Genomic DNA, 13,610 nt, shown 5'->3' with positions numbered 1-13,610 from the left:
GGCTCAGATGCAAAAATCTGAAGCAGAGCTTGAGTCTCCTGATTTTCAGTGTACTGGGGCTATGCTCCTAGTGGAGCTGAAAATATTTTGTTTATGAAACAGACATAAACCTTCATTCCTCCAGCTCAGGTGAGCTGCTCAGGTGAACAAAATCAGAGTTTGAACACAATTAGTTGGATAAATACTCAATAAGGCAACTCTTGTGTCAGTAAAATATAGCAGAAATATGGGTGATCGCTGTCAAGTTGTATTGAAATAAAACATAGAATAGAACCATAGAATCATTTAGGTTGGAAAAGACCTCTAAGATCAAGTCCAACCATTAACCTAACACTGCCAAGTCCACCACTAAACCATGTCCCTAAGCACCACATCTACAGATCTTTTATAATACCTCCAGGGATAGAGACCCAGTCATTTCCCTGGGTAACCTGTGCCAGTGCTTGACAACCCTTTTGGTGAAGAAATTTTTCATAATATCTAGTCTAAGCCTCCCTGATGCAACTTGAGGCCATTTCCTCCTGTCTTATCTCTTGTTATTTGGGAGAAGAGGCCAACACCCACCTCACTGCAACCTCCTTTCAGGTAGTTCTAGATAGCAATAAGGTCTCTCCTCAGCCTTCTCTTCCCCAGCCTAAACAAACCCAGTTCCCTCAGCTGCTCCTCATCAGACCTGCTCTCCAGACCCTTCACCAGCTTCGTTACCCTTCTTTGGACACGTTCCAGCACCTCCATGTCCTTCTTGTAGTGAGGGGCCCAAAACTGAACACAGTATTTGAGGTGTGGCCTCACCAGTGCCAAGTACAGGGGCACGATCACCTCCCTGCTCCTGCTGGCCACACTAGTCCTGATACAAGCCAGGATGCTGTTGGCCTTCTTGGCCACCTGCGCACACTCCTGGCCCATGTTCTGGTGGCTGTCAACCAACACCCCCAGGTCCTTCTGTACCAGGCAGCTTTTTAGCTGCTTCTCCCCAAGCCTGCAGCGTTGCATGGGGTTGTTGTGACCCAAGTGCAGGACCTGGCACTTGGCTTTGTTAAACCTCACGCAATTGACTTCAGCCCATCGATCCAGCCTGTCCAGGTCCCTCTGTAGAGACTTCCTACCCTCCAGCATATCGATGTTCCCGCCCAACTTGGTGTCATCTGCAAATTTACTGAGGGTACACTCGATCCCCTCATATTAAACAGAACTGGCCCCAACACTGAGCCCTGGGCATCCCGCTAGTGACCAGCCACCAACTAGATTTAACTCCGTTCACCACCTCTCTGTGGGCCCGGCCATCCAGCCAGTTTTTTATCCAGTGAAAAGTACACCCATCCAAGCCATGTCAGTAAAAATACAGAAAAGAAGGTCAATATACAAATTTGGAAATGTTGTCACAGGAATATCAAATACTTTAGCGATTTAGCTAAAAACTTTTACATTCTCTAGCTTTTCAATAAATGTGGACTTTTCCAAGGCAAATGGAAGCACTATATTTAGTATATTAGTCAATACCCTTGCAAATACTTGAGTAAAAAACAGAATTAACCAAAAAATTTGGACACCTTAAAAATTCGTATGATTTGCTACAATAAAACATGAAATTATACAGCTAGAAATAAGATGTTCTTTAATGATGACAAAATTCATTTCTTCATGCATTTGCAGATTTGTGAAATGATCACAGCAGAATTTGAAAATCTTTGCAATGAATGAAACAACATTTTAACTGTTGTGTTTTAATAAATCAATAGTCTAAAATGTAAATCAGAGAGATGGGTTGTATTTTTTTTTTCTATTAGGGCAATCTTTAGCAACCTTTAAAAATTAGATAAGCATATTTTAAGCAAATCATCGGGAGCAAATGTTACAAACTGGAAGTCTTCATACTAGACTTACATTGCCATGTAAAGGTATAAGAGGAACAAAATAGTTTAAAAAACTATCCCATTGCTTTCTTTTCAACAGAAAAACTATAAATACCACCCTCCTGCCATGCTTTCAGATGTTAAACTGGTAATTAAAAAACTATATTAATTCCATCTGAAGTGCTTTCTGTTCATTTCCCTGTCATTCCAGATGGCTATAATTTTATGGGAAAACAATGGCAGTTGTCATGTCAGTAGTGGAATACCCATAACTATGATGGATAGTCGTCCATAGAAATCTCTCAGCTCTGAATATTACATCAAAGAGCCGCAGGACAGAACCAGACTGAACTAGTATGTTGTTTTTGTTGTTGTTGTTAATATACCCCATTCCAAGAGTCAAAAAGGTCTGACCTGTGTGTTGTTAAAATGGAATGGAAAAATGAAATATATAGATATCTATTTATGGCAGTGGAAAAGACTGAAAGTAGGACAAGATCATTTTGTCCATAAAAAGAGGCGTGTGAGGAAATGCATCTCAAGCACAAGACAGAAGCCTCTGAACAGCTTGTAGCATGTGCTACCTGCCAAGCTAGGATGCATTAAGCATTTAGACTTAGCTCTTCTTGCCCAGTTTTCTGTCCTGCATGTACATCTGTCACATGAAGTGTTATTTTTGGAGGTAGCTCTATGTATTGGTGTAATGAAACTTTGTTTTAAAGTTTGAATTAGCTGGCACTTTTTAGACTTCACCTCTTTTGTAATTCTGCCCATGTTTTTACAAGTATGTTTTTCAGCTTTCTCTGACAACATGAGCACTACTGGAAAATGGTTATGGGCATGAGCTGAAAGGGCATGCTAGGTAATGACATGCACACATACACGTTCCCAAATTCAGTACTGTTACACAAGTTAACTCTCAATTTAAAGTTATCCACTTCAAACAAACGAGTGAGAACCAATTACTGGAAGGTTATGAATTAGCAACGACATGATAAAGGAAGCATATGAAGAGAGTGTGGTATCTGCTTTGCCAATACCAAAACTGTCCACGATGCACTGATTGCTCACAAGGTCTGTAAGTAAGAAATGCAAGAAGTTCTCCATAATGCAGGCTTAAAAGGATAGGTCAAATCCTCACATTAGGCTGAGGTTTTGATCTCATAGGAATTCAGCCTTTGGGTGTATGAGGATAACTCTTTAATACAAAATGAGATATCGGAAGAAGGGACAGTGATGATTATTATCCTCATGGGAAAGTGAATTGATTAAAGCCTGAAAATATTTTCTTTTGAGTAATTGGAAGAGTTATATTTCATAATCTTTTTCTGCAGTCTTCCTTTTCTTAGATTCAAACCTTGCTCATTTAAACCTTCTTTTAAAGAGAGTTAGTGTAATGAACGCTTTGTCTTGGCTTACTCATGTCTGTAAATGGCATTCAGTTCTTGTACACATTTTTTATGCTTGCCTTATTTAAGTAATGGTACTTAGGTATGGAAACAATGCTTTACAAAATCCCACAAAGAAGCAGTAATAAGAACAGTCATGAAGAGAAACTGGCAGCCATGTGCTTTTTAGAAAAATGGTAGCAAGCAGATGACAAGTTCTTGAAGGAACAAGTTCATAAATGGTCCCAGTCCGCTGACAGCCAAGCATCTGGGGAAGAAAGCAAGCACTGGAGTCCAATGAAATGGGTACTACAGAAAGGAAGAGAGGAATGGGGAGCCTGACACAGGACAGCAGGGAGGAAGGAAAGCAGAGAAGGCTTAAGTTATATAGCAGTTTAGTCTAATTAAATCCAGATGGGCATATTGATCAAAACAGGCTTAAATTTCACTCCCCTCTTTTTTTTTTTTCTTTTTTCTTTTTTCTTTTTCTCCCCAGAACTTAAGCCAAGAATAATGGAGTATCTCCTGAGTTTGACATCCAAACTGCATGTATCATACAATCAGAGGATGATGGGATTCATATCTAAGAGGTCATTTCCATTTCATTCCATCATTTTGTTGGAGCAGCACAGGCTCTTCCGCCTCTAGTGTTATTTGACCACTTATCTTTTCAGTGTTTTGATATGCAGTTTCTTTCTTTGAAACGGGTCCATGTTTAGAACATGTTTCTGCTTTTAGAAAACTCTTGCATCCTTTAATCTTTGTATTTTGAGCGCAGACCTCTTAGTTAATAAATGGAGCCATGTGCTGTTGCAAAGGTAACATCAAGGGGCCTCATTTCACTGGGGCTTGCAGCAGCTACAGGCTGCCTCCAACCCACTTTCTGCCAGCAGCAAAACCCGCCCCCTCCTTTGGATTAATTGTGCTCTGGTTTGGGATCTCCAAGCAAACTGCTTTTTGGACGTACTGTTAAATGTTGTCCAGCTTCTCTCTAATCCCAAGACTCAGTTGGCGATTAGCTCAGTAAGTCTGATCCTAAGCACCCTTTTAGCAGAGTCCTGTGTCAGTACCTAGGCACTCCTGAGCTTTTTGTTTTCCTGAGTGTATAAATCAGATCCATCTGATTTCCTTATGATTTGAAAAGGCCCCATGTTGCAAGTCCTGGGAGCGCTTTTTGTTTTAACCCATCTTTTCAAGGTCTTTAATTGAGAGTAGGGTTTAAAATAGGTATTATGGAAAATATGATTAATATTAAATGCTACCCAGGAAAAAAACTACAAAACCCTAGCAAACAGTACTAATAAAAGATGCATTTGCATAGCTGTCTTCCAGCTGGACAGAATTAGACAGTTTTATTTGCGAGTAATGCTTAGCAGTTTGAAAGTGCAACTTGTTTGTGATTTTCCTTCAGGGGTACTTGTGATATTTCCAGAGCTGCTTTCTTATTGTTATAACTGACCTCAAATTGCTAAAGAATGCAGAGTTTATTTCAGGAAGTTCATTCTACTACAAGAATTTCCTTATAGGCTTGTTAATGGTAGCTTGGAAATAATTTTGAATTTGTGGTGACTGTTGGCTATTTTCTTGCAGAATCATTAACCTCGCTTTAATGTTATGACAGCTACCTCAAACACAGCCACAGTGTGGCAAAGATACACTGTCAATTGCAATATTTGGCAACCCTGTAAAAGAAGCCTACATGTGTCTGAATGGTTCTTACGACAGCAGTAATATATCTGCCTATAAAATATATAAGCAGATATAAGCTTATATAAGAGGTCAAGCTATAGTGGACAGCTCACGCCACTGAAAACTTCAGGGAGAGATACCAACTTTTCAAGCTATGCATATAAGAAGTAAAAAATGCTTTCCAGGCTTTCAGTCTGTGCAAAGGACCAAGGCACCAGTCACCTCTTCTGTGGTGTCCTTGCTTTCCCATGTGGAGCATGCACCAAGACCAGGGGTTCTGTTACTCTGATGAGTCACTGGCCTGTAACTATCAGCCTGTATGTCAAGAGTTATTTGAATTAAAAAATGCAGCTTAGGGTATTAGAAACGAGGATTTTTTTTTTTTCAGATGCATATTTGGAGAACTGCAGGCATGTTACAACTGTTGTCTTAATGCAGGCTAATGGAATATTTTCCATACACATTGTGTTTCACAATAATATGATTCATAATGAAAATGTTACTATAGCAACATTAGTTTTTAGCCAGCTGGTAATTTTATAATTCAACTTATGGGTTGCTACATAGCATAATGGATGAAATGCCATCATTAGTAAATATTTATGCAGAAATAAAATAGAAAATGATAGGCTACTGTACACATATCACTGATGTTATATGGCAATGTCCTCAATATACATAGATGTTAACACACTGGGGGAGAATTTTATGGAACTTGAGTAAACAATTTCAGCACCTAATTCCCATTTTTTTAATGTAGTGTGTGCAGATGGGACTTGATACCCAAGTGGATTTAGGCATCAGATCGAAAGCAAAGTTTTTGATTCACCACAGAACCCAAACTTTGAGTAAAATCCTTCCACACCCTTTGTGGCATGGGTAGGAAAATGGATAGCAAAAGAAAAGAACCCAGAAAATTTGACAGAAAATGAAGTACTTAGGGTGAGTGGGTCTTCAATTTTTTATTTGGGTTTTTTTTTTGGTGTTGTAGCGGGATGACCCTGGCTGGCAGCTAAGCTTCCACCTAGTTCTTTGCTCACTCCCCTGTAGTGGTGTGGGGGACAGAATTGGAAAGGCAAAAGCAAGAAAAACTCATGGATCAAGATAAATGCAGTTTAACAAGTGAAGAGAGGAAAAAAAAAACAAACACCAAAGCAAAAAACCCCAAGTAATGTAAAGGTAGTCACTCACAACCTCCCACTAACTGACCAATGCACAACCTTTGAATACCTACAACTCCAAACTCCCCAATTTTATTGCTGACCATGATGTTATATGGTGTTTAATATCTCTTTGACCAATTTGGGTCAGCTGTTCCAGCTGTGTCTCCTCCCACCTCTCCTCCTCCTCCTCCCCTACTTGCTGGTGGGATAGAATAAGAAATGGAGAAGGCTGTGACACTGTGGAAGAACTGCTTGGAAATAGGTAAAACACTGGTGCATTATCAACACTGTTTTGGTCACAAATCCAAAAGACAGCACCATATGGGCTGCTATAAAGAAAGTTAAATCCATCCTAGTCACACCCAGTACAGGTGTTTATGTACTTTCCCTTTGCTCTCTGCTTTCTGTGATACACAGACCTGAGCACATTCCTGGAGGTCCCATGTTCTCTTTCCAAATTAGACCAGAAGTAATTCCTTAAAAATCAACCTATATTGAGAGGTTTTAAGGTAACAGTGGATGAGTTGTTAATCCCTATTATATCTGAACAGAATGGTACGGTGTAATTGTGGCAAAACCAACGTGAAGACTTATGCACCACACAACTGCAGTCAAGAGGCAGGATGCATGGGAGAAAGAAGATCCTTATTGGATTTGCACCTAAACCCAAGAAAGTGAGAAGATGATGCAAGGAAGTCGTTGTAGGTATTTAGTGTTACACTTACTTAGTTTCTTGCATTACCTAAAGAGAAAGTTAATAGATTTGGAAACCTTGTGAAGGCTGCAGTTCTATTTTCTGCAATTACTGTGAGTAACTAAGTGAATCACAAAACCCAAGGTGTCCCTAATAGCAGACCTCTGGAAAGGGCTTATTTAAGCTATTGATAGTTAAGCCAAAAGATTGTACGTATGTGAGGAAGTGGCAGACAGAGTCTGTTTTTCATGAAAAATGTGAGACTGGATGAGTAGGAGTAGTGATGTTATAGAAGTGACTTTCTGAAGGTATAAACAAGGCAGGTTCGGAGAATGAAATCATGGCTTTTATTTAGCTAACATGTATTCTGAAAAAGCAGTTAATTTTTTAGCCCACAAGTCTTTTTTGGATCTCAGACAGAAGCAGTAGCATTCAAACTTGGTAGAGTTGGTGAGCAATCCTTCCAAGTCTAACCTCAGCTAAGCAAAGAGCTTGAGAGGCTACATATGTGCCAGGGCAGCAGCTTGCCATGCTGGAGGGAGCAGTTTCAGATAAGCCATGCCTCATGTGATGGATGTCAAGCAGCCGGCTGTGCAGGCATTGACAGCAGGTGTTTTTCTGGGGGTCTGCAGCCCTTCAAAATACAGTGAAGTTCTTCTGAATGTAATGTGTTATTGTGAATTGCTTTTAGCTTCATAGAAAAATCTGATCTGTACTCAAATTTTAATTACTGTAAGTTTGTTTATAAGAAACATCTGTGTTTGCAACTGAGAAACAAGCTCTGCTTTGAGCTATAAACCACAAAAAGAACCTTTTAATTGTGGAACTTCCAAAGTCAATTAAAGTGCATGGGAAAGAATAATTAGTTAGCCCTAGATTTATGATATCTGCTGTGGACTGCTATATCTACTACATATGGGGTTTTGTTTGGGTTGGTTTTGTTGGTTTGTTTTTTTTTAAAGTATTGGTATATTTGTATGTGGTATATTGAGAGCAGGAATGCTTCGTCTCTTTTAACTTCAGCTGTAAGAAAATAAGGCACCAGCCTACTCTGTGGTCAATGGTAAAAGAAATGCTCCTTTGCACTGTGATTCATCCCCTCTGTTGAATGCAAATCCTCAGAGAGAAGAGATCTCTGACTCCTGGAGCTTGGTTTGGAGGGTATGTAAAAAGGTTAAAGTTAGCTGAAGCCCACTGTAAACGCACAGATGTAAGTTGCCTCTTCTTAATATCTCTTCCGTAGAGCTATTCTCTTTTCCGGACTTACGTGTATCCATCTGTTTGTGTTTACCTCAGGAAAAGAGACCAATGAAGAAGGTAATTTATTTCATTTTGAGGGTTATGAATAGGGTGGTGCTAAGACTTTAAAAGAACAGAAAGAATCAAGTTTGGTTTTGGTATTCTGATTCATAAATATATGTTACTGAAATCTCTGTAGGCTTCTGTGAGGCAAAATGTGGTTGCATTGAACTGTCTCCTGTTATCCTTAGCACTTGTGAATGACTTTGTAAGTATCTTTATACTGGTTTTGTTTAGAATTAAAATTCACAGCGGGTTTACAGTAAAAATCAGGATGAAAAGTCACTCTCATATATAAGTTATTTTTAAGTTTCAAAAAGATTCCTGCCTCCCCTCCATCCCCACTGTCCCCCGCCCCCCGCCCCAATCCCATCAAGAAATTTGCATGCATACGTGCAGAGTCCTTTGCTCCCTCATCTAGGCTGGACAAGGAGTAGAAGCACTTAATTAATACACATAAGATAGGATTCTTCTTTACAACAAAACAAAGGTATGATGGCAGCACATACCAGCATCCCTGTGCAAATGTAATCAACAACCAGCTGTAGTATTAACCCACGTATGTTTGGCATATACTAGAAATCAAGTTTCAGACTCTACAAATGCATATTCTACTCCCTAGTTTGAGCTAAAGCTTTTACACCTTCATAGCCATTACCTGCCTGAACAAGGTATATTACGCTAGTGTACACTTAAATCACACCTTCATTTTATAGATACAATATTAATATATAAAACCCAGAAAGGCCTGAGATTTTCTTCATCCCAACTATTCATGAATATGAGTCAAGCTCCCAAAATCACAGTATTGCTTTAAATATCATCAGTTCTAAAGTTAAGATGATCTGGGCTCTTTTTCCTGCCCTTCTATTTTTTGAGCACTAGAATTTGTATTTCCAGACACTGCCTCAGTCAGGAGAAGGAGAAATGCAGTTACACTTTTTATTAACACTAGGATACGTAATTGCATCACTTTACGGAAATACAACTATTTAGCAGCAGTTTCAGGAGACATTTAAGATCTGATTTCAAATAATGTTTAATTTAAAAGCCTGAGAGGTTTGTTAACGTAATTTACAGTTGCAGCTGGATTATTAAACTTCTGGACACTAATTACCTTTGAAAACTCTATGGATTCTGCAGAACAGCAGTCTAATGATGGTTGGTTCTGTACATTCGTATTTATTCCTAACCTCTTATCTTTTAGATTAACCTTAACCACTTTGATTTAAATACATTTGTTAAGGTGCATTTTGAAACAACATATGACCACATCAGCAGTTATTGTATTGTACAGGGGTTATAAAAGATTGCTTGTACTGCTTTAATCAACACTCGCTTTCTTTCTGTAAGAACGCTGCAGCATAAAGCTAGAAAGGACATTAGACTGATAAAGAAGGAATATAATATAAATGGTAGTCACAGGATGTGGTAAGGAATTTGGCTGCCCCAAAATAAAGTCCACATCTGCTGGGGTAATAGTGGCAGAGGGAGAAGGAGGGAGAGGATTGGAGTGCCTCCCTAGTTACTTTAACAGGAAACTCTGGATCTGTTTTTCTTGTTAACTCAGGAAGCGCCGATATATGAGGAGCTGTGACAGAACTTTAAACAAGAGAGAGCGAGCTCTGATTTTTGTAGGGACGTTTGAATTTTCACAGCAGTGAGCAAGCAACCTTCCAAACACCTTGGGAGCAGGACAGAATGGAATTTCAGCAGATTAAACATTGTATATGACAGCTGTGAATGCTGTCAATGAAGTATTTTCAAATATCGGAAATGGTGATGAGGAAATGAAGGGCTTATCCATATTTCTTTGGAATTTGTGAATTTTATGCTGCTATGGACTTACATTATCTATCTAGTAGTGACATGTTGTGAGGTTTGTTTTTTCATTAGTATTATTGATCAGCCCTGACTTGAGCCTTCACTGAAATCCAAAGGATTTCTACTATTGTAGAAATTTTAGTATTAGTCCTGTTGTATCGTAAGCGTGCGCTCTTCAGTATTACACTCTCCTCAGATTCCTTGTGTGGTTTTCATTAGATTGGAAGGCCCATTCATTTACTGACATAAGTAAAGTATTTTCTATGAACTGCTGTTGCTTTCTTCAAAATATAGATAAGAACATATAAACAGCCATAATGAATCAGACTAAAGATTATCTAATTTTTCCTGTTTATGTAAGTGATAATAACAGCTTTATAGTGAAAAGTGTAAGAACATGGAATGAATAACAACATAATTTTTCACCTCCATCAGGGATTTCCTGAGCTTTAGAGTTAATAGCCTTGAATGGGTTCTTCCTCCATGAATTTGTTTGATCTGCTTTTGAATTCATGCAAACAATTGGCATCCACAACAAACTACCTAATTATATTAATTTCACTTGTTGGTTTTGGGTCTGAGTCTGATTTTAACTGCTAGCAGAAAAGTATTACCTTGTTTTTATCTGCAGAAAGCATCCCAGATGACACAGGGAATTTGGTCTCAGGAGCACATATTAAACAGAAACATATTCAACTGTAATACTCCAATAATATACTTCATCTTCCAAAGAACTTAGTGATATCATAGATACCTGTGCTCAACCAAGCCAGATGTCTGAGCTGTGATCTGTTCAAATATGAAGATTCAAAGGCCCCAGAGTTACGACACCAAGGCATGGAATTTTATGGGTGGCTTGTTTATATACATTCTCATTCTCTGAGTGACAGTAAAACAAATAAAGAAGAAAGGTGCAGATTTCCAGAACAGATTTGCCTTGAAACAACACTGTAAGCTCTTTATTAAAAAGATGAGGCAATCTTGGGGCTGATTTAAGACCCGTAATAAATAAAGCAAGTTGCAAAAGCAATTAAGATCTACAATACTGTATGTGACTTTATGAGCATATAAATATTAAAGATGGAAATGTCATTTCAACATAGCTATTTACCAGAGATAAAATATGCCTATTCCATGCACAAACTTTGATCTGACTTTGTGGTTCCTCAGGATTCAGAGTCAAGAGATGTCTTTCTGATGATTGGCACTGAAGAGTGAAAGGTATGGAAGACTCAAGTGTTTACTACTGCTGAAAAAACAGACCAAACTTCTTTAACTGGAGTATGGCCAAGAACATGTAATAGTCAAAAACCCAGGCAAAATAAGAATATAAGAAATAGATTAAAGTCTTTTGGCCACAGGGAGAGTGGACTACAAAATGTATCTTTTTTATTAGTATTTTTGCTGCTCATTGGGTAATTAGCCAAGTGACTTTTAATATTAAATATTGAAATATTCCTCTCAAAGTATTCCTTTTACAGCTGATTAGAGCTTCAAATTCTGTGTTTCTGAAAATCTGAAGTATAAACAAAAAATCAAAATTGTGCAATTTTGTAAGGAAATGAAATTAAATAAGAAAAGGTTGGAAAATTCTTCTGGTTCATTTCTTTTTACACCAGAAACCTAGCAAGTAGCCAGCTGTTTCATTACTAAAGCAGTGTCCTAGAGTCAGGGCACTGTGTGGGGCACCCCAAAGGATCAGAGGTAGCCTGAGGAGTTTAACAGAGCCAGGAACCAGCTGTCTAGCAAGCCTGGGAGCCATGGTTTAAACTAGGAGACTTCTGGGGCAATCCGTGAAGGAATATGAGGTTGCAAGTTTCACTGGAGAATTCCTTATCACTTCTAGCATTTTTTTCATCATTCCTGCATATAGATATTGCTTGCACAGTGGAGGACAGTTTGAAGTTGTGTCACTAACAAATGACTTAGCACGCAGCTGCAAATACCCATGTAGAAGCAGATTTTCAGGAGTATTTAGCAGCTAAACAGAGGCAAATTTGGGCCCCTCACTACAAGAAGGACACTGAGTTATTGGAGCGTGTCCAGAGAAGGGCAACAAAGCTGAAGTGTATGGAGAACAGGTCTTATGAGGAGCAGCTGAGGGAAGTGGGGTTGTTCAGCCTGGGGAAGAGAAGGCTGAGGGGAGACCTTATCGCTCTCTACAACTACCTGAAAGGAGGTTGTAGTGAGGTGGGTGTTGCTCTCTTCTCCCTGGTAACAAGCGATGGGATGAGAGGAAACAGCTTCAAGTTGCATCAGGGCAAGTTTCAGTTGGCTATTAAGAAAAATGTCTTTACTGAAAGAGTGGTCAGGCATTGGAACAGGCTGCCCAGGGAGGTGGTGGAGTCACCATCCATGGGAGGTCATGAAAAGATGTATAGATATGGCATTTTGAGACATAGTTCAGGAGGCATGGTGATGTTGGGTTGACAGCTGGACTTGATGATCTTAGAGGTCTTTTTCATCCTTAATGATTCTGTGATTCTGTGAAATAGTCACAGATTTTCAGCAGCTCATTGAAACATTCAGATTTGAAATCAAGGTACCAAGATTAATCAAATGCTTTTGGAAGCCTCACTAGGGGCAGAACCACATCTTTAAAGACCTGAAGACTATAAAAGTGTCATTTCTACTCCTAAGAAAGGACCAAAAAGGAAAGTTACAAGCTCAGGTGTGAGACTGGTGCAAGGGAAAGTTCCTTGGGGTGTCCAGGTCAGGGATAGGTGAGGTCAAGCCGTGAAATTCACACCAGCTCTGGAGGGTTCTGAGTGTGTTCCCTGTTGATGTAATCTCCCCAAATAGTGAATCTGAAGCCGTGAAAGGCACAGGAGCTGCTGAGTCCTTCAAGGTCTGTTATGGACATACAAAAATATTTTCTCCATCAAGTGATGGATCCACAGGCACATCTTTCCTCCTCAGTGAAGTACTAAACCATGAACTGTTTGCTCAGGTACTGAAGATGGTGGAGTACATTGATTGTTTGTAGATCAATTAATTTCTTTTCCAGACTTACATTATGATAAATCAAAATCTACTGACTCCTCCCCTCCAGAAAAATCTGACCCATCAAAGTAGTTAAATTGCTGGGGTATATGCAGACTCCAATATATATTTATATGAGGGCTAACAGCAGACCTGAGCATTCAGCCTGTGTAAGTAAGTTAAGTCATGGATCACTTAGCCCCATGGCAGCCTGGACAAGTATGTGAATTCATCCAGTAGCATGCAGTATGAGGACCTTAAATAGGTAAAATACCTGGACCACACGGACAAATCTTACTGTGTTTCTCCTTTCACTTTTTTATTTTTTAAACAAATGTTTAAATTATCTTGTTTCTTTCAACATATATTTCCATTTTGTGTAGTTATTTGGAGATAAAATTAATCTGTTACAGAGCACTTTATTCCCCTCACTACAAGAAGGACATGGAGTTGCTGGAGCGTGTCCAGAGAAGGGCAACGAAGCTGGTGAAGGGTATGGAGAGCAAGTCTTAGGAAGAGCAGCTGAGGGAATTGGGGTTGTTTAGTCTGAAGAAGAGAAGGCTGAGGGGAGACCTTATCGCTCTCTACAACTACCTGAAAGGAGGTTGTAGTGAGGTGGGGGTCGGTCTCTTCTCCCAAGTAACAAGCGACAGGATGAGAGGAAATGGCCTCAAGCTGCGCCAGGGGAAGTTTAGGTTGGATATTAGGAAAAACTTCT

Source organism: Phalacrocorax carbo, chromosome 1 (assembly GCF_963921805.1).
Source record: "Phalacrocorax carbo chromosome 1, bPhaCar2.1, whole genome shotgun sequence".
Classification (NCBI taxonomy): domain Eukaryota; kingdom Metazoa; phylum Chordata; class Aves; order Suliformes; family Phalacrocoracidae; genus Phalacrocorax; species Phalacrocorax carbo.
The sequence above is the reverse complement of the archived record's forward strand: the minus strand, read 5'-3'. Positions refer to the sequence as shown.